We start from the raw sequence: 20507 nt of genomic DNA on the forward strand, positions 1-20507 counted from the left end.
CATAATTATTCGACAATAACGGAGTAAGCTAGTGAAGTTCGTGAAGAAAAACGGTGTGGATTTAAAAGACAAGCAAATGTAACGGTTGCCTAAATTATATCAGCAACTCATAAACTGATTTTACGTTATGGAGGTAAAGTATTAATAGAGACATTTCATATTGTTATTGAAGGTCAACCCATAACATGTGAAAAAAAGCAACCATGTCTAGTTTTTCTCACAATTATATATATATAACATAAAAAATACCATGTTGTTTCGTGCTTTAACATATGAGAAATCGTCGTTTAATTTTTGCTAATTTAATATACTGTATTTTCCTTCATAAGTAAACTAGCAAAATATCCTTACCATGTACGGTTATATATATATATATTAGAGTCTTGGTTGTCCCATTGTCAAGTTTAAGCACATGGATCCGTATATATAACAATCTGCTAGCTTTGCTGAAAGGATGGAAATTTTATTAAATTTTTTGTAGGCAGAGCTAGTTTAAGCTGTGATTAAGATCTCTTGGGGCAGGTTCACTGTGTTTAGCCAAATCAAATTGATAAAATTAGTTTTGATAGTATTCAAATAAGAACTAATAAATTAAATTATAAAATCACATATATTCGGTTTTCACATTAAGTTGGTTAGACTCGGTTTGGGCAGTTTTTACTTCTTTTTAATACCTTTTAGGCTTTTATAATTTAACTCTTTTTTTTTACTTTTTTTATCATACACTAATTGAAAAATAAATATTAATTCAAAATATATTATTCAGTAAAAATAAATAGGAATAAAAAAATAAAATAAGGTTTTCACATGTTTCTTTAATATATATACACACATTGAGTTTGGGTTAACTTTTCTTATGTTAACTTGAAATTCAAAAATTTGATTTATAATTATTTTCAAATCATAATCAATATTTAAATGTGTAAAACTACTAATTTCAGTTTTGATTAATTTAAGTTGTTCGGGTTGATGAATTTAGCGGTTTCTTTATACACACATAGCTGTGGTGTATATTTATGCACACAATTGTGTGATTATTAATAAAAATAAAAATCGCGTTTTGCTGAGGGAAGAATCAATGAAAATGCCTCTTCATTCATGCGATAACAGTAGCTTTGAGACAAGACTACCATGTTAATTGTGCAATATGAACAGTGACAACATCTATTTCCTGCAAATGAGGCAGCCACACGATATATTACTTGTGCCGGCAGATTTAAATAGGTCGAAGGTAAATTGGGAAGCCATTCACTGGAATTGGAGTTGGATCAATTATGATCTTTTCATCTGCAATAACTTTCTCCCACTTCAATTTAGTTACCAAATTGTGCAGAAAAATAAGAATCTCCAACCAAGCATACTCTTTTCCTGGGCACATGTGAGGTCCTCCTCCAAAAGGTACAAAAGTATATGGTGCAGGTCAACCCTTGAAGGATCGAATTTCTCTGGATCTGGAAAGTATTTGGGATTTTTGTGGGTTGAGTACACTGTCCAGAAAGCCTGCAAGAAATAGATTGGGACTAATAATTCCCTCAACATATACATATAGTAATGAACTCTAATATAATTTAGCTTATGCTCTTTATCTATTAAGTACCTTCCAGCCCTTTGGAATGGTAAAACCAGCATAAGTGAAGTCAGTTATAGCCTCTCTAAATGTGCCTTGAGAGGGAGGCAATAGCCTCATTGTTTCCCAAGCCACGCACCATGAATATTTCATCCCTTGAATGTCATCCCAGTTCAGTAGCTCATTAGGACCTTTGGACTTCGCAATCTCCTCTTGTTCTATTAAGCAAGAGAACTAACCCTTTATATAAAATTTAGCTAAAGAAGTTCTGTAGGAAAATTTTATATGTGATCCCTGATTTTATCACCAAAAAACTACGAGTTTTGTTATTTTTAAGGTGTTCTGCAAAAAATCAAATAAGTTTATCTTGTGTTTCATTGTGTTCCATTTGAAAGTTGCCTTTGAAGACTTTACTATGCACTTGGGGGTGCTCTGCTAGAAACTTGAGGACAAATGTTAGTGCCGTGCTTGTGGTATCATGGCTGGCAATAAGCAATGCTAAAATATTAATAGCTATGTTTCTCTCGCTCTTCAACGTGCCATTTTCATCTTTAAAAAGAAGCATACGCGTTAACAAGTCCAGATATGGCTCTTCCTTCTCCAATAATTCCATTTTTCTTTACTTGGTGATCGCCAAAAGCTCATGAAGAATGACTTTGCTTGCTTTAATAGCTCTGTTATAAGGCGTAACTGAAAAATTGATGGGAACAGATAGCATTCCAGGAGTTAAAAGACCATAATGGCCAGAAAGTTTGGTTACCAGATTGGGATCTCTAACACTCATAAACAGTCTACAAGCCAATGTAAAGGTGTACTTCTTCGAAAGTGCAAAAACCTTTACTTCTTTATTGGGATACCAATCTGTCTCCAGTTGTTCCCTTGCCATGGAATCCATGACTGGGATGAGATGTTGCAGACCTTCAGGCTTGAGAAATTCAGACATTATTCCACGGCTTCTTTCAGACTCTTCTTTGGCAGAGATTTCATCAGGGTCAGGGATTAACATAGCTTTTAAAATTGAGAGTGGCCACCATACAGTGACATACTTATTCTCACTTGTGAAGAGTACCTTATTCCCTGAAGCCCCGCAGAAGACAGCCATGTTTTCTCCAAGCAACGATGTCCGGAAAACGTTCGGCGAGTATTTTTGTGCCCTATCATTAATGAATTTCTCAGGGTGGCCTCGTCGAGCATCCTTCACAAATTCCAGACTCTCACCCAAGAATGGCCATTCCTTTGTACCAGGCGGAAGTTTCACCTGGGCAGACTTCCGTTTATAAACAAGAAAGACAAGGGATAAAGGGACAAAGAGCAATGCAAGGTGAAGGAGATTTGAACTCGAGATTTCTTCCATTAAGCAAGATGGAAATGGATGAGCAGAGCTCTGGCAGACAAGCACTAAAAATGGCCTTAAAATTCACTCTCTTATTTATTCAAGAATGATGTTCTTGTCATTAACTCTAATGTTTGATAACTGATGGCTGCAAATGACTTGTTCAAAGCTGAGAAATTCTGATTTGCTGGGTCATTAACCAGGAACAATTTGTTGGTTTGTAAGAAACATCCACAATTATGTAAAATATTTTCTGAAAGCTTCATCTTCTTTCATTTGATTGGCTGCCTTGTTGTCATTACTTTTTTGTACAATATCTCTACAATGACATAAATAGTTGAGTAATGTGACTAATAAAAGAAAAAAAAATTCGCAATCTTTTGTTGGTGAGCACATGTCCGCTTGTGCATTTATGTTAGAAGGGAAGATTCTTCTGCACAGTCCTGATTTTTACATTGATTCTTAATTTCAGATGATTAGCAAATCGTCCTGCCGTAAAATTTTATATTCTTTTATGATTCAGAAGATTCTGTCAAGCTATATTTCAATGTGCCTGGTTAGTCCATTTTGAAATTGCAGAACAGACGAACAGTTTGCTGCTAATGTTGGGAGATAGCTTGCAGTGTCCCCATATGTATCTCTTCCATTAATTGTTGCTGATTTGCACCAAATCTTTTTACAGATGATAATGGAGAAACTCAGTTTCACTTGCTTGCTGTTTTTTTTAGGTACATTACTTATTGATAGGGTACTCTTCTTTCCCAGTGACTGACTTTCCATCTAGTAAAATAGACTCGTGGGAAACATGAAAGATTGCTACCCTGTTTCTCTGGCATCATCATCTTGTTTAATTCATCAGGCATGTCAAAAAATTTGATTATATTTATTATAAATTAATTAATATTGTCATTATAGTTAATTATTTAATTATTATGATTTATTGATTCTATCATTAAATAAAATTTAAATAATAATTAATGGGAAGTATAATTTCTTTTAATAATTTGCCTAATTAATTTTTTGATTAGGGATAGCAATTGATCGAGTTTTTGCAGGTACTTGATCCGACCTAACCTTAAGTTTGGGTAGTATATAATCGGATTTGAAATGGGTTTAAGTAGTATATAATCGGGCTTGAAACGGAATCGGGTTTGAGTAATAATACCGATGATTGGTTTGAGTTTTGTATGTTGGATATCTACTACTCAAATAATTAATTAAATATAAAATATATGTTTTTTTATAATAATATTTATATATTTTATTTTAAATAAAATAATATTTAAATATTTTATAGAATTATTAAATTTTTAAAATTAATTTTTATATATTATTAATTATAATATATAAAATTAAATGGATTCAGATATTTTTTGAGTAATAATAATCAGATTTGAAATGAATTTAAATTGAGAAAAATTTTAATTAGATTCAATTCATGAGTACCCGACCTGTTATCTCTAATTTTTGATGAATTGAGCTTGAAATTGAAAGATTAATAAATAAGTTTACGATTATAATAAATGAGTAAAATTTGAGTTGAGTTCACCAGTTTAATAAATAAATGGTTATAGGTAAGCCGAGTTTAAACTTAACAAAATTTAAAAGAACTAAATCCAAATTTTGAATTCAAACTCAAAACTCAGCAAAAAATTTTAATTAATTAAGCCTAAACTTTTATACCCTATTAACTAGAGAATAAATAAATAATAATTCTCCCTTTTATCATCCTAACCCATTATTGTTTTAAATTGTGATTTCAAATTTCTTTTGAACAGTACCATTTACAACCGACATTATCAGATAAACCTTCTAAAAGTCTTGCGTGCCCATGCCTTATGTACAAAGTCATAATCGATGCTACATGGTATAGAATTCATGATGTCATAAAGACCCTTTTTACACGAAAATGGGGATTTGCATGCTGCCGTCATACATAATTAATAATTTCATATATTATCTCAAAGATAATTTACCATAAAAATTTTATTATGATGAATCATTGTACATTATAAAAGTGTGTAAATTATAAAAAAAATAGAATAAATAAATAAAATATTAATATTATATGATTTACTCTCTTAATATAGGTTAGTTTACGGACATGCTATTTTTCAATATTAATAAATAATAATCAATCATTATAAGCTCAAAACTATATTATTTATTAATACAGTTCATTCAAGATAATCCTTATTATATAATTATTCATAATAAATATACTAATTAGTCTCTTTCAGTCTATTCTAAATATAATCTAATATATTTACTTTTTTAACTATATTATACACTACAATGGACAATAGTCTTTTCTTCTTGCACTATACTCTTTCTCCTCCTTAGGCCAAAACTATCTCTTTATGGGACTGCAATGGGCAGGAGCTATTTATCAACGGACAAAACAACTCATTAACAATTAGCAAAGCCACTTATTCCAAGGATTGAAAGTCAAGTAATCTTTTTATCATTTTTCTATTTATAGTATTAATTTTCTCAATTCTAATCTAATTAGGAAGTCACTCAATTTAAGAATAATACTAAAATAGAAGTTTCACATATTATAGGAAACAAGCTGCCACCTATTGAGAAATACTTCTCTTACTCAAATTAAAAAAATTTATATCTCTTTAAATCTAAGAAAGATTTTGAGTCATAATTTTAATAAAATTTTATAATAATAAAAATAAATAAATTATAATATAATTGCTTTTTGATGTCTTAAAATAAAAAAAAAAATTATATAATAAAATGATGATTTCATGTAGAATATATATCTTATATGTAATGGTGACCCAATAGTGAATAGACAAGTAAATATATGTGGGTCTTAATAAGTGAACATATATATATAAGTGAGTTCTAAAAATTTATAACCACTATACAATATTTTAAAAAAATAATAATTATTATATTTATATATACATTTAATTATTATTTATTTGTCATTTCATATATAGAATCCCTAAAGACACTCATTACAAATTCATACCTTAAATCACGTTTCAACAGCCGGTAAAAATAGTATATTCATTACTTGTTAATATTTTCACTTTAAATGAACAAAATTCAAATTAAAAAAAAATCATGTTTTTGTCATTCTTTGATCTATAATTAATAGAGCCAAACTGAATATTAAATTTTGGTTTCGATTTGAGGATGTAAAAATTAAATAAAATTGAACTGAATGAAGATTAAATTATCTAAATACTTTAGTTTAATATTTTCTCTTCATGGTTTGATGCATACTAAATGCATTAAAGTGAAGTTGTAGACATTTGATGTCTCCTTCTATATGCACATGCTAGAAGGTGGCAAATGGATATCATTTAGGTTTGAGTTATTTTGAACTTTATTTATTTTAGACAAATTTAAATTGGATTATTTTAAATCATAAATTGTTAAATTCTAATTATTAATTATAATTAGGTCGAACTTTATGCATCATTAAATTGACTCTTAATTTAATAGATTATTTGAATTTAAATCATTTCAAATATATAAAAAAATGAATTATAAATCACATATCAAATTGATTGGATTTTTTTTTAATTTGATCGTGAAGGGTAAATTTATATTTAAATAATTGCATAACTTATAATTTACTCATTTGTTCATTTTTATCTATCATTTAAAGTTTTTGCATGGTAATTAAATTATTTAAATTATAATAAAATTTTACTTAATTTAATTAAATTATCTTTTATCTCAATTAGAGAAAGAGATGGTAATAACTCCGCCTACGTAGTTTGGGCTTAGCCGGTCCCAAACCCGGATAAAGGAGGAGAGTTACGGTAGGTGACAACTAGCGTAAAAATTTCGTCACACCTCATGATATGGATTCTTACGATATAAACGTTAGGGCGTTCTCTACTTACGACGCACTACATCGGAGTCCAGGTATAGTGAGAAATATGCAAGGGTGTAGGGCGTTCATCGAAAGCGACGTGCCATGTTGGTGCTCGGGTGTGGTGTTAAATGAGCAAGGGTTCCCACATCATGGATAGGTGTGGGTAAAGAAGTTAGTCCATAGAACAGATAGTAAAACAAATAGTGAAACAGAACACAAGACAGACATAGAGAAAATAGAAGAGATCATAGAAGGAGATCAATTATGAAGGAACGAGACAGGAGGAGAATCAAGGTTGATACTTGGAATGTTGGATTACTTACAGAAAAATTAATGGAGCTTGTGGATACCATGGAAAGGAGAAGGGTGAAATATTGCTTGCATTCAGGAGACTAAATGGGTAGGAGAGAAAAGTAAGGAAGTGGATAATTCATGATACAAATTGTGATTTACCGAAAAAGAGAGGAATAAGAACGGAGTAGGCATGATCATAGACAGAACATTAAAAGATACCGTAATAGCTGTGAAAATAGTGGGAGATAGAATTACACTAGTAAAGCTAGTACTAGAAAGAGAAACAATAAATATAGTAAAAATTTCCTAAGTGAGAATATTGTATATCTTAATTGTAGAAGTGTGTGATTTCACTTTCAATTGAGAGTCTATATAAAAATTATAATTAAATAAAAATTTTAATATAATTTTAATTTGGTTCTCATATATTTTAGTTTTAGTTCCATTCAGTTTTTGATATTTTAGTTTCAGTTCGATTTCATAGAATTTCACTTTGAATTTTGGTTTTTAAAATAATTTTATATAATTGTTTTCATGAAAACTCTCACCAGAATTATTATTTAAATTTTAAAATTAATTATTAATACATAATATATTATATAATATATCTTTTAATTATTTCTAATTTATATAATTTTTAATTATAAATTACATATATTATTTAGAATTAAGCATATTATATGATATGATGGTATATCATATAATACATATTTTAGTTATTTTTAATTACATAATATTTAACTATAAGGTACATATATAATTAAGGATTAAGCATATCATATAATATAATAATATATTTACAATTAGGTGATTTAATGTGTTTATAACTAAAATTATTAGAAAAAGATAGAGGAATCAAAATAATATTATCACATATAAATATATAATCATATTAAAAATATATAATGTATATAAATTTTAAAAAAACATATATATAATATTATTTTTGTTATTTTTAATAAAGAATCAAAATTAAATCAAAATAATAAAATAACTTTAATTTATATGAATTTGATACGAGTCTTTGTTTCGATATAGAACTACACACTCCTACTTGATTGTGCTTCGATCTCCATTTTCCTAGTGAACATAGGATTGACATCTCTAAGCTCTTATTTCATTGGGAATTAGCTATTCATTCAAGTGAACCGTTGACATCTCTAAGCTCTTATTTCATTGGTTTAGTGACCAAAAGTCCAAACTTTCATCCCATTTGCAATTATCTGTAATTCTTTTTTTTTTTTAAATTGTCAATTATACACACAAGCAAAGATGGAAGATTACGTGTGAAAATTCCCAAATCGTTAATATGGCATACATTTTATACAAAAGAAAATCATATTACCATATCATATATATGATAACAAGATTACTGATTATATATATTTTAAAAATTATTAATTATTAATTAAGCATATCATATAAAAGAAGTCGCAGTTTCTGATTTGTGGCTACCTCTTTATGATCATGCATGACTCTTTTCTTATTTCTTTCTTCTCCCTCTCCCTCTTCTTTAATATTCTTAGTATATGAGAGTATTTAGTAATTTCAATACGGAAACAACCTTTCTACAAAATAAGAATAAGATTAAATAACTTACAAATATAAATGTTTCGTGTACTAAGTCACCTTTTATCAGTTTTTCAGTATCATGTTTCTCTAGTAACAATATGTGCCTCTTTCAATGTTCTGATAGGCCTTAAGTTTTGCTTTGTTGACAGTGATTTTCTTTGTCCAGTAGAAATGAGGTCTGACTTGTGGTTGAGAGTTGTAGAATCTGCAAGGACAAAATCTTTCCTTACATGCATCTCCATACTTCTTTCTCACACAGCCACTTCATCAGAAAAAAGAGTTCACTTTTGATAATTTGCCATTCACCATTTGTTGGTTCAGCTTGTCTGCACAAGAATGACAATGTCTATTGATCCACATTACCTAATCTATTAATCCTTTGTTTGGATTAGGGAAATGAAGAGAAGGGAAAAGAAAAGAAAAAAAATTTTAATTTCCTTAAATTCTCTTGTTTGCACATCAAATATGGGGGAAAGTAAGAGAAATTACATTTCTCAACTCCTTGAATTTAACCCAAAACATTTCTCTCCAAATTTGTGGGAAATAAAGAGAAATTAGTATTATTTGTATTAAAATAGTTAAATGTCCTCAATTTTCTGAAAACTTCTCTTTCTCAACTTGCAAGGGTATAATACTCATTTCTTATTTTTTCTTTTAATGGAAAAATTATATTTCTCCCCTATTCTATTAATTTATCCAAACAATATGAAGTAAATTAAATTTCTATTCTTCTCTTTTTTCTTCATTTTTCTTCTTTTTCTTCATTTTCCTACACAATTATCCAAACAAAGGGTTAGTGTCTGTTTTTCCTTTCTCAGTAGCTCTTACTCATGGGAGAGACTTGAAACAATTTCCATTCCCATCCATATTAATTAGAATACTTCTCTCCATGATATGACAATATCATGCATTGGTTTTGAAAAAGGTACATAAACATCCATGATTTCTACTTTAGGGAGAAAGTAATTCTTGTTTTGATAAATTGAGTTATATAGTGGCTGAAGATAGCTTATATGATTATATCAAACTAATTGAATCTTAGAATTGAATACTTAATAAATTCTATAACACTAGAATTGGGTATTTTCATGAATTTCAGAATGCTTATTTGGTCATGAGGATGTTCCTCTCACTTCAATGAATTTGTTAATCCAAACATTGCCATGGCATCTTGGAAAATTTATGTTTGTTTAGTGGTTTTTGCTGCAATTTTTGTTGATATTTTGATAATTAATTACAGGCCAAAATTAATTGGGAAGGCCATAAAGTGTGTTTTGTTTGTGTGGAAGGCATTTCAGATCGTAGTTGTTATTAGACCCAGTCTAGCTAGACCTTGACCCAAGGAAGAACTGGATCAATGGCCCATTGATTCAATTGATGAATTATTAAAAAATTAATTAAGTATTATACTTATTTATATACTAAATGAATTTAATTAATTAATTTTTAATAAAAAAAATTTCAACATTTAAATTTTGTAAGTAAATTATTGAATAATATTAAAATTGAATAAAATTTATTTATTTACATAAATTATTTAAACATTTTATTAAGTTTTGAAATTATTAATAATGCATAATACAAGAAATAATCAATTAATTTTATTTATTATAAAATAAAAAGAATTTCACAATATTTTATATATGATAAGTTAATTGAGATAAAATAATTTAATAAGAAAATTATATAATAAAATAAATATTATGTGATTTTATATATATATATATATACACTGATGTTAACTATAACTCTTGGGTTGGCAAACGATTCTTGTGTAACATGGAGCAAGAAGAAATGTGAGGTTAGTGGTTTGAGTAAGGCTGCTCCAACACTCAAGTCAGTTAATGCTTAAAAAAAAGGCACGAGAGTATGAAAGAAATGGATTGCATACCTTGGCTATTGTCATGATTCCTATTTATGAGGTAAGGGATACTGTCTTTCGTCATTTTCCGGATCTTGCCAACTCATATCCAGTTATTTTCTTCCATATATTGTGGGAACGCATCACATTATTAGACGACATTCGCAACATAAATATAACGCATCCTAATAATCTGTATCTGATTTATAAGATAATCCTTTTTTATCCGAACTCATTATGTCTTATATGAATGCCTTATATCTTATTCGAACACCTTTTGCCTTGTTTGAATACTTTGTGCCCTATCCGAACACCTTGTACCTATTTAAACATCCTATATTTTATCTGAATACATATGAACACATTGTGTCTTATGCGAACACCTTGTTTGATTGCCCTGAACGATGAATCCATCCCGATCCCAAATGAGATATAATGCATCACAACAATCTGCGTTCGATTTCTAAGATAATCCTTTATTGTCCGAACACCTTACAGCTTGTTCGAATACTTTGTGCCTTGTTGAACACTTTATGCCTTATTCAAACATCTTATACCTTGTCCGAACACTTTATATCTTGTTCGAATATCTTATGTTTTATCCTAACATTTTATTTGATTACTTTAAATTACAAATCCAACCCGATCCTAAAATATCTGAGCTCTCAAAAAACTTACTTGAACTTTTGGAGCATATTAAATCATATACTTTGAATATTGTCATTTCATATATTTTAAAAATCAATTAATTAATCCATGTGGTTTAGAATCATTAAATTAAAATGTCCTCCCCCCACCTTTATGCTTTCTTATCGGACTTGATCATTGGTTAGGCCTGATCAGGCTCAGGAGATTCTATCCAAGGCCCAACTTACCCCATTCAAAATTAAAAAAAAAAAAAAAAAAAAAATATATATATATATATATATATATATATATATATATATATATATTATCAAATATTTAATATTTATATATAAATATATTAATTATATATGAAAAATATATTTTTAAAATAAAAAATAATATTTCGAGATGAGCTAGGCTTCAGCCACTTAACCAACCAATGACACGGTAATTTTATTTAGGGGTCCATTTGAAAAAATTGTATGAAAATAAATAAAAAAAAATAAAATAATAGATCTTATACCAAATTAAAAGCTTTTTAAGCTATTACAAAGAATTGAAACTACAATTTTTTGAAAGTTGATAAAATTTTCTTTGTTTTTTATTTTGTTAAATTTGTTAATGGTTTAAACTTTGAGTATTAACTATTTTCTCAATTAATTTTAAGAAAGAAAATCAAGCAATTAGATAGAATTTCGCATAATATTATATATCTAAACTGCTAAATTTTTTGTTAACTCATCAAATTATATTATCAAGGAAAATTCATCAAACTCAATACAATGATTAAATAAGAGAGGATAGAAAGAAAAAAAATACACCAAAATTGATCTATTGTCATTAATTTATCAAGAAATCTAAGTTGATTGAAATTTTTGCTCTATTGTTTTAGAACACATTTGGTATAATAATTAAATTTGGTATAATAATTAAACTTTAAAAATCTGCGAAATATTAAAATGAGAAATTCTTATTGATTTTTTAATATAATTTTTTTTAATATTTGTTAGTTAAAATTCTAAACACATCATATATCTGAGGAGAAATGAGTTGGGTTTTCTTTTATTAGAGGAAACTAAACTTATTAATATTTTGTGAAATTCATACATACATATTGGATTTTTAAGAATTGAATTAAATTATTCTTATTTTAAAAAATAAAATGTAATCCTTTATTGTCTCATTTTATTATCTATTTTTTAGATAAAATAACATTTTAGTCTTTATATCTTTGATTTTCTTAGAAATTAAAAATTAATTTTATCTAAAAATTTAAGGATAAAATATTATTTAATCTTGGAGGTTAAGTATATAAATATTTTAATTGTATAAGAAAATTGTTATAAAATTAAAAAGCTGAGAACTACATTTCTAAAAAATAACAGGACTTAAATGCTAATTTATTAAAAGTTGGGGGAGTTTAAGTTAAGTTAGCTCCTATTTTTCTTTTAAGGGCTATTATACCCCTATTTTTTTTTTTTTCTTCAAAATATAAAGGTTAAATGCTCCTCTTGGCCGCTTAATGGGCCCATTTCTGCACTTGAGCCTTGTCTACGCCCAATCCAAGTGTTTGGGTCTGGGTTGAGCCGAGCGGTATCCGAGTTTGGAATTAATTCTACTCCTCATATACCCCAACAGCCTCTCAAGCTCCCACCTTTACCCTCTCCACTAAACCCGACCAGGGGCTAGCATGGCCATTGAATTGGACCGGGTCAAGCTTGGAACTGCTCACAATCCTCAAAACTCTCAGCTTGCTTCGATTTTCATTGAACTTCCAAGAACGACCCAAAACGACCTTCAATTCTCATTGTCAAGGCCAAGCCGCTTTCACCTGAGGAAGACGAGGCCACTATTAGAGCCCATGCTCGCTTGGGAAATAAATGGGCCACCTTCTCTAGCCTCCTCAATGGCCACATAACCCACCCTCAAGAGAAAATGCTTCTCCCCTCTTAAAAGATATGCTAGTGATTTGTTTGGCTTTCCTCTATTCTGTGAAATTATTAATTTTGGCTTTTCTTTACCTGTCTCTTTCTCTTTCCTTTCTATTTTGGACTGAATATTTTGATTTTGTGTTGATATTAATGTGACATTTAAGAACTCTAATTCAAGTTGGATAAGGGAGGAGGAGAGATGGGTTACAAGAACCAGAAGGAGAAGCATCATAAATGCCTTCTATCTGTGACTTCATGGACTACCCAATTCACATCTCTACAAAACAAGAGAGAATTTAGCAAATGAATATGCTATAGTTTTGTTGTGTTTATTTCCTTAACAGAGATCAGAGATGAGTGCTTTACTATGTGTAAATTTTTTATTCAGAATGATATCTAAATTTAAAAATTATATGATAGGACTTGTAAAAAAAATTTAAAGTAAAAAAGCAGAGTGTGCAGCCCCCTTGTTGATCAATCTATATGCTTTATTAACACTATAATATTTCAAATGTTAATTTTTTAAAACTGATTAATTTTATTTATATAAAAATATAATAGGTTAATTTGTAATTGATTTTATATTCTATTTGTAAATAATGAAATATCTTTCCTTCATTCAATTCAATAACATAAAAATCAAGAAAAATGAACTATACAAATTTTATTTTTTTTCAAATGATATTAAGAATTTCACGATATTATTATAATAAAAATGATGGAAACCCTTATTAATGCTAGCGTCATTAGCTGCCGACCAACGAATGAAGAAGAAAAATTGATCACAAAATTGTCATTACAAAGAAAACGAGCTGTTTTGTCAATTTTATGACAAAAATATATATAAAAAATATTGGATAAATTGATGGGTATTTATTTGCATAATTTTTTTTTATAAGTTATTTTTCTTTAATAAATTTAGAAAGTGTATAACAGTGAGTTAATCTTTAATGGTATGGTTATACTTAACTAATTCATCCTACTACCTCCGTTCATATAAATTAATTTTATTCATCCTTCTACATCCAAGTTCTTGACTTACCAGCCTGAGCTATCCTCTCAGGTTTCTTTGTGTGAATATCAGCTTGTAGATTGAATTGTCTTGTGAGCAGTTCTTGTGCCGCTTCAACGCCTTGGAACTGGGTTGTGTTACTTGAAAACATCAGACTTTGTTACTTGAAAAGTAGACTGCGTGCATGTCCTTCTTCTTGTTGTTGTTCTTATTCTTCTTGGAGCAGGAGGATTTGGAGCTGTTTACAAAGGCATTCTTGCTAAGAAGCAGTAGTTGCAGTAAAGCGATTTGAGGGAATTGAGCAGGGTGAGAAACATTTCAGGAATGTCGAGATTGCCTTGCTCATTGTGATATCAAGCAAGAAAACATCCTCTTAGATGAGAATTAAAATTCCAAGGTGCCAGATTTGCAAATTTGCTGAAGGGTTGGTTCCACCGGTGATGGATTCTGATAGCCACTAACAAAAGTCTGATATTTTCAAGCAACACAACCCAGTTCCATCTGACAAAGATGTTGAAGCACCACAAGAACTACTCACGAGACAATTAACCTACAAGCTGTTATTCCCACAAAGAAAATTTGAGAGGTTAGCTCAGGCTGGTAAGCCAAGAACTTGGAGGTTGAAGGATGAATGAAATTGATTTACATAATGGTACAAACTGTTTTTTACTTCTTGAACCTATTCTGATATGAGCTTAAGGGAAAAAAAAAAAAAGTAAAGTAGGTTTAATGGAGGAAACCAAGGCCTCAACGTCAAAAGAACGTTTAAGTTATTTCTCCCTGCCTTGGACTTGATTATTCATTCACTTAAATAGCAGTATAGCTAACAGAATAGCTATTTACATGGAAGTAAACTCTGCTAGTCAACAGCAGCAAAAAGGGCAACTAATTAACAAATAAAACAAAAAATCAATTACTTAGACTTATTCAAAGAGTAGAAAGGGTCACGTGACATTCCCCTCCCCTTAAACAACTCTCTTGTCCACAAGAGAAGCATCTGGAAATTTCTGTTTAATCTTACTTAATTCCTCCCAAGTTGCCTCAGCTGGAGATAAATTGTGCCACTGAATCAAGACTTCTCGCTTCCTCCTTTTGGTTCTGCTGTCTAAAATAGCTTCTGGTTGCGGAATTAATTCACCACCATCATCCAAGAATGGCAACTTTGTATTGTGCTTTTAGTTCCAACATGCTTCTTGAGAAGAGATACATGAAACACTGGTGTACCTTGGTTCGTAGCGGTTCCAATTTATAGGCAACAGCACCAATTCTCTGTAATACCTTGAAGGGCCCATAATACTTGGCCGCTAATTTGTAACTCTTTCTCAAAGCAAGAGTCCTCTGCTTGTAAGGATGCAGTCTGAGGAACACTAAATCACCCACAGCAAATTCTCTCTCTTGGTGCTTTAAGTCATAGACTTGCTTCATTCGATTTTGGGCCCGCTGTATTTTTTCCTTGAGTTCTTGAATCACAGCATCACGGTCAACCAGCTCTTGTTCGACTGCCGCAACCTTAGCTGTTCCTGTAACATATGAAAGCAATACAGGTGGAGGTCTCCCATAAACTACCTCAAATGGAGTTTTTCTGGTGACAGAATGAACACTTGTATTATAACAATATTCCGCCCACGACAGCCACTTAGTCCATAATTTGGGTTTGGAACTTGTAAAACATCTGAGATACATCTCCAATGTTCGGTTTACCACCTCTGTCTGCCCATCGGTTTGTGGGTGATAAGCAGAACTGAAATTGAACCGAGTACCATTGAGCTCAAACAATTCCCTCCAAAATGAACTAGTAAAAGCTGGATCACGATCGCACACAATGGACAGTGGCATTCCATGGAACTTAAATATGTGATCAAAAAATACTTGAGCAATAGTCACAGCAGTATAAGGATGGGAAATGGGAACAAAATGGGCATATTTTGAAAGTCTATCCACGACCACAAATATGGTAGTCTTGCCACTGGAATTCGGTAGGCCATCAATAAAATCCATAGAAATTTCTTCCCAAATTCTGTTAGGAATTGGAAGTGGTTGTAGCAGCCCGGCCGGAAGAGTGTTTTCAACTTTGTGTCGCTGACAGACATCGCATTCCCTTATAAAGGTTCGCACTTTACTCTTAAGATTTGGTGAGTAAAAAGTGGACCTTATCCTCTGGAGGGTCTTGAAAAAACCTTCATGAGTGCTGTTGTGGAATTGCTCAATAATATCAGGAATCAGAGCTGAATTTTTAGACAAATAAATCCTTCCTTTGAAAAATAAGATGCCATCTACATATTCCCAGGGTCCCAGTGCCTCTCCTTTTTGGACTTGCTGCACCTTTGCTTTCAATTCTGGAAGAGAATTAGTTTCTTCCTTAATTGAATCTGTCCAGTGTGGAATTGGACAAGAGATTGCAAAAACTTGCCCGCCATTAGTCTCATATTCCTCCCTTCTAGACAAAGCATCGGCAACAATGTTGTCTTTGCCTCCCTTGTATTGTATAATGAAATCAAACCCCATTAATTTCATCAACCAATTCTGCTGGGCAGCAGTGGTGATTTTTTGATTCCACAAGTGCTTCAAACTCTGATGATCAGTCAGAACAATAAATTTACGACCAGGAGGTATGATCGCCATTTCTGCACAGCTAAAACCAGTGCCAACATTTCCTTCTCATAAGTAGATAGAAGGAGGTGCTTACCATGTAAAGCTTGACTGAAGAAAGCAATTGGGCGTTCCTGCATAAGTACTGCCCCTATGCCCGACCCCGAAGCATCGCATTCAATTATAAATGGCTTACTAAAATTCGGTAGAGCCAAAACTGGAGCACCAGTCATCACCACTTTTAATTTATTGAATGCATCTTCTGCCAGCGGTGACCACCGAAACCCATCTTTCTTCAACATGTTGGTTAAAGGACCAGCAATTTTCCCAAAATGTTGAATAAATTTCCTGTAATAACCACACAGCCCCAGAAATCCCCTCAAAGCTTTCAGTGATGAAGGCTTTGGCCAGTCTGAATAGCTTCTATCTTTCTTTGGATCTCTGAGAACTCCACCATTAGAAATCACATGACCAAGGTACTTAACTTCCCTTTGGCCGAACTGACACTTTTCAATTTTTACAAATAATTGATGAGATTGCAAAATTGAAAATACAATTCTTAAATGTTGAATATGGTCACTCCAAGTTTTACTGTAGATAAGTATGTCATCAAAGAACACAAGGACAAATTTCCTCAAATATTTTTGGAATACCTCATTCATCAAAGACTGAAACGTTGATGGAGCGTTGGTGAGGCCGAAGGGCATTACTAGAAACTCGTAATGTCCTTGATGAGTTCGGAAAGCTGTTTTTCCAATGTCTGGAGGGCTAACTCGAACTTGATAATAACCTGATCTGAGGTCCAATTTGGTGAAGAATTGAGCACCCTCAAGTTCATCCAGCAGCTCTTCAACAATAGGAATGGGAAATTTATCTTTGACTGTATTTTTGTTTAATTCCCGATAATCGACGCACATTCGCCAAGATCCATCTGCCTTCTTCACCAATAAAACAGGGGCAGAATATGGACTTTGGCTTGGCCGAATTATCCCAGCAGTAAGTAACTCCTTCACAATCTTTTCAATCTCGGATTTTTGATAATGGGGGTAACGGTAAGGTCTTACCGAAATCGGTTCTGGGGTCTTCAGTGGAATTTTATGGTCATGGCAGCGTTGTGGTGGCAGTCCCTTTGGTTTGGCCAAAACTCCTCTAAATTCTTCCAACAGACCTTGTATTTCGGGATGCAGTTCGGGAACCTGTGAACAAGATTGTGTACTCCCCGTAATTTGCAATAGGAATCCCCGTTTCAGAAGCTTCACAAGCTGCTCCATGTGTTCAGCCGACACAATCTGGTTTTCTGGAATTTGAGAGCCCTGAAAAATTACATGCTTCCCATTCTGGAAAAATGCCATTAGAAGTTTCGAAAAATCCCAAATTATTGGACCGAGTGTTCGCAACCACTGAGTCCCTAAAACCAGATCATAGCCCTCTACTGGTAAAATGTACAAATCAACAATTACTGTGCTTCCTTGAATGAGTATTTGTGTTTGTGTACATTTACCTGGGCTTATTAATTCCTCCCCGGATGCTACTTGTACCTTCAATTTCTTTGCATTAGTCGGCTCAATCCCGGCTCTTTTTGCGAAACTTTCACTCACAAAATTATGAGTGCTGCCCGAATCAACAAGAATGATTCCCTTCAATTTCTCAACTGTTCCAGTAAGTCTCATTGTTTCTGGTCCTTCAAAACCAGCAATCGCGTGTAAGGAGATGGCTGGTATCTCTTCTGTAGGATCGTGCTCCTCTATTTCCATGTCAGCATCATCATCGCTATCTTCAAGAACAGCTTGAATAGAAAAAAGCTTTTTACACCTATGTCCAGGCCCAAATTTCTCATTGCATTTGAAACACAGACCCAATCTCTTCCGTTCGTTGAGCTCATCCCAAGTCAGTCTCTTGATGTTACCAGTAGCCGGCTGAGGAGAATTAGTTGGGCTTTGACGTGGTGCCTGATGCGTTGTGCGAGTGGCGGAGAATCCCTTCCCTGTAGCTGAATTTCTTGCTTCAAACAGCCGAGCAAGCGCAATGGCTTCTGATAAAGATTTCAGCCGATTGGCTTGAACGTCGTCCGAATCGCAGGGGCCAACCCACTGACGAAACAACTCACCTGCCTAGCCTGTGATAGATCTCCCACCTTGGCTAGCAGTTTTTCAAACTGAACCTGATACGATTGCACAGTGCCCTGCTGCTGTAATTTCGCTAACTCACCAAAAAAATCTGTTAGTTGATTTGCGCCGTACCGTGAGTAAAATCCCTCTTTAAATTCGTCCCAAGTAATAGAAGGATTTTCCCTTCGCAGCACTTGATACCACAATTGGGCGTCTCCAATCATGTGGAAGGAAGCTATTTCCACTCTATCCTCATCGGGGGTTCGATGAAATTGGAAGAACTGTTCTGCTCGACAAACCCAACTCGTGGCATCTTCTTTTTCATCAAAGCGTGGGAAGTCCAATTTAACCATCTTTGGCGTATAAGAGGAGGTAGCCCCGGAACTGTTAGGTCGTATCCTGGATTACGGAGTTGTCAGATCCGAATCGATGCCCTTCCCTTGAGAAGATTGGGAAGTTAACCGATCCATTCGCACATTCGGTTGGGAAAAAGCTCTTCTAGGCGCCGCAATTCCCTCTGTCCACCGTAAAGTGATGGACGGTTGCTCTAATTGTTCCACTCTCTGGTCCATTCCCGAGCTCTGATACCACTTTGGTACAAACTGTTTTTTACTTCTTGAACCTATTCTGATATGAGCTTAAGGGAAAAAAAAAAAAAGTAAAGTAGGTTTAATGGAGGAAACCAAGGCCTCAACGTCAAAAGAACGTTTAAGTTATTTCTCCCTGCCTTGGACTTGATTATTCATTCACTTAAATAGCAGTATAGCTAACAGAATAGCTATTTACATGGAAGTAAACTCTGCTAGTCAACAGCAGCAAAAAGGGCAACTAATTAACAAATAAAACAAAAAATCAATTACTTAGACTTATTCAAAGAGTAGAAAGGGTCACGTGACACATAAATGGTGGTAGAAGGACAGAGAAAAACTTATCTAGACGTGACATACTTATTTTCACTTGTGAAAAGTAACTTATTCCCTGAAGCCCCGCAGAAGACAGCCATGTTTTCCCCAAGCAACGATGTGTGGAAAACGTCCACCGAGTATTTTTGTGCCCTATCATTAATGAAATTCTCAGGGTGGCCTCGTCGAGCATCCTTCACAAATTCCAGACTCTCACCCAAGAATGGCCATCCCTTTGTACCAGGCGGAAGTTTCACCTGGGCAGACTTCCTTTTATAAACAAGAAAGACAAGGGATAGAGGGACAGAGCAATACAAGGTGAAGGAGATTTGAACTCGAGATTTCTTCCATTAAGCAAGATGGAGATGGATGAGCAGAGCTCTGGCAGATAGCACTAAAAATGGCCTTAAAATTCACTCTCTTATTTATTCAAGAATGATGTTCTTGTCATTAACTCTAATGTTTGATAAATGATAGCTGTAAATGACTTGTTCAAAGCTGAGAAATTCTGATTTGCTGGGTCATTAGCCATGAACAATTTGTTGGTTTGTAAGAAATATCCACAATTATGTAAAATATTTTCTGAAAGCTTCATCTTCTTTCATTTGATTGGCTGCCTTGATGTCATTACTTTTTTGTACAATATCTCTACAATGACATAAATAGTTGAGTAATGTGACTAATAAAAGAAAAAAAAAAGTTCACAATCTTTTGTTGGTGAGCACGTGTCCGCTTGTGCATTTATGTTAGAAGGGAAGATTCTTCTGCACAGTCCTGATTTTTACATTGATTCTTAATTTCAGATGATTAGCAAATCGTCCTGCCATAAAAATTTATGTTCTTTTATGATTCAGAAGATCCTGT

The 20507-nt window shown here is 32.4% G+C and overlaps 1 pseudogene; it reads right to left on the reverse strand.

Moving 5' to 3' along the window:
- Positions 1–1216: 1216 nt before the first annotated feature.
- Positions 1217–2950, reverse strand: LOC110642272 (beta-amyrin 6-beta-monooxygenase-like; annotated as a pseudogene).
- Positions 2951–20507: the final 17557 nt, after the last annotated feature.

Source organism: Hevea brasiliensis, chromosome 12 (genome assembly GCF_030052815.1).
Source record: "Hevea brasiliensis isolate MT/VB/25A 57/8 chromosome 12, ASM3005281v1, whole genome shotgun sequence".
Classification (NCBI taxonomy): domain Eukaryota; kingdom Viridiplantae; phylum Streptophyta; class Magnoliopsida; order Malpighiales; family Euphorbiaceae; genus Hevea; species Hevea brasiliensis.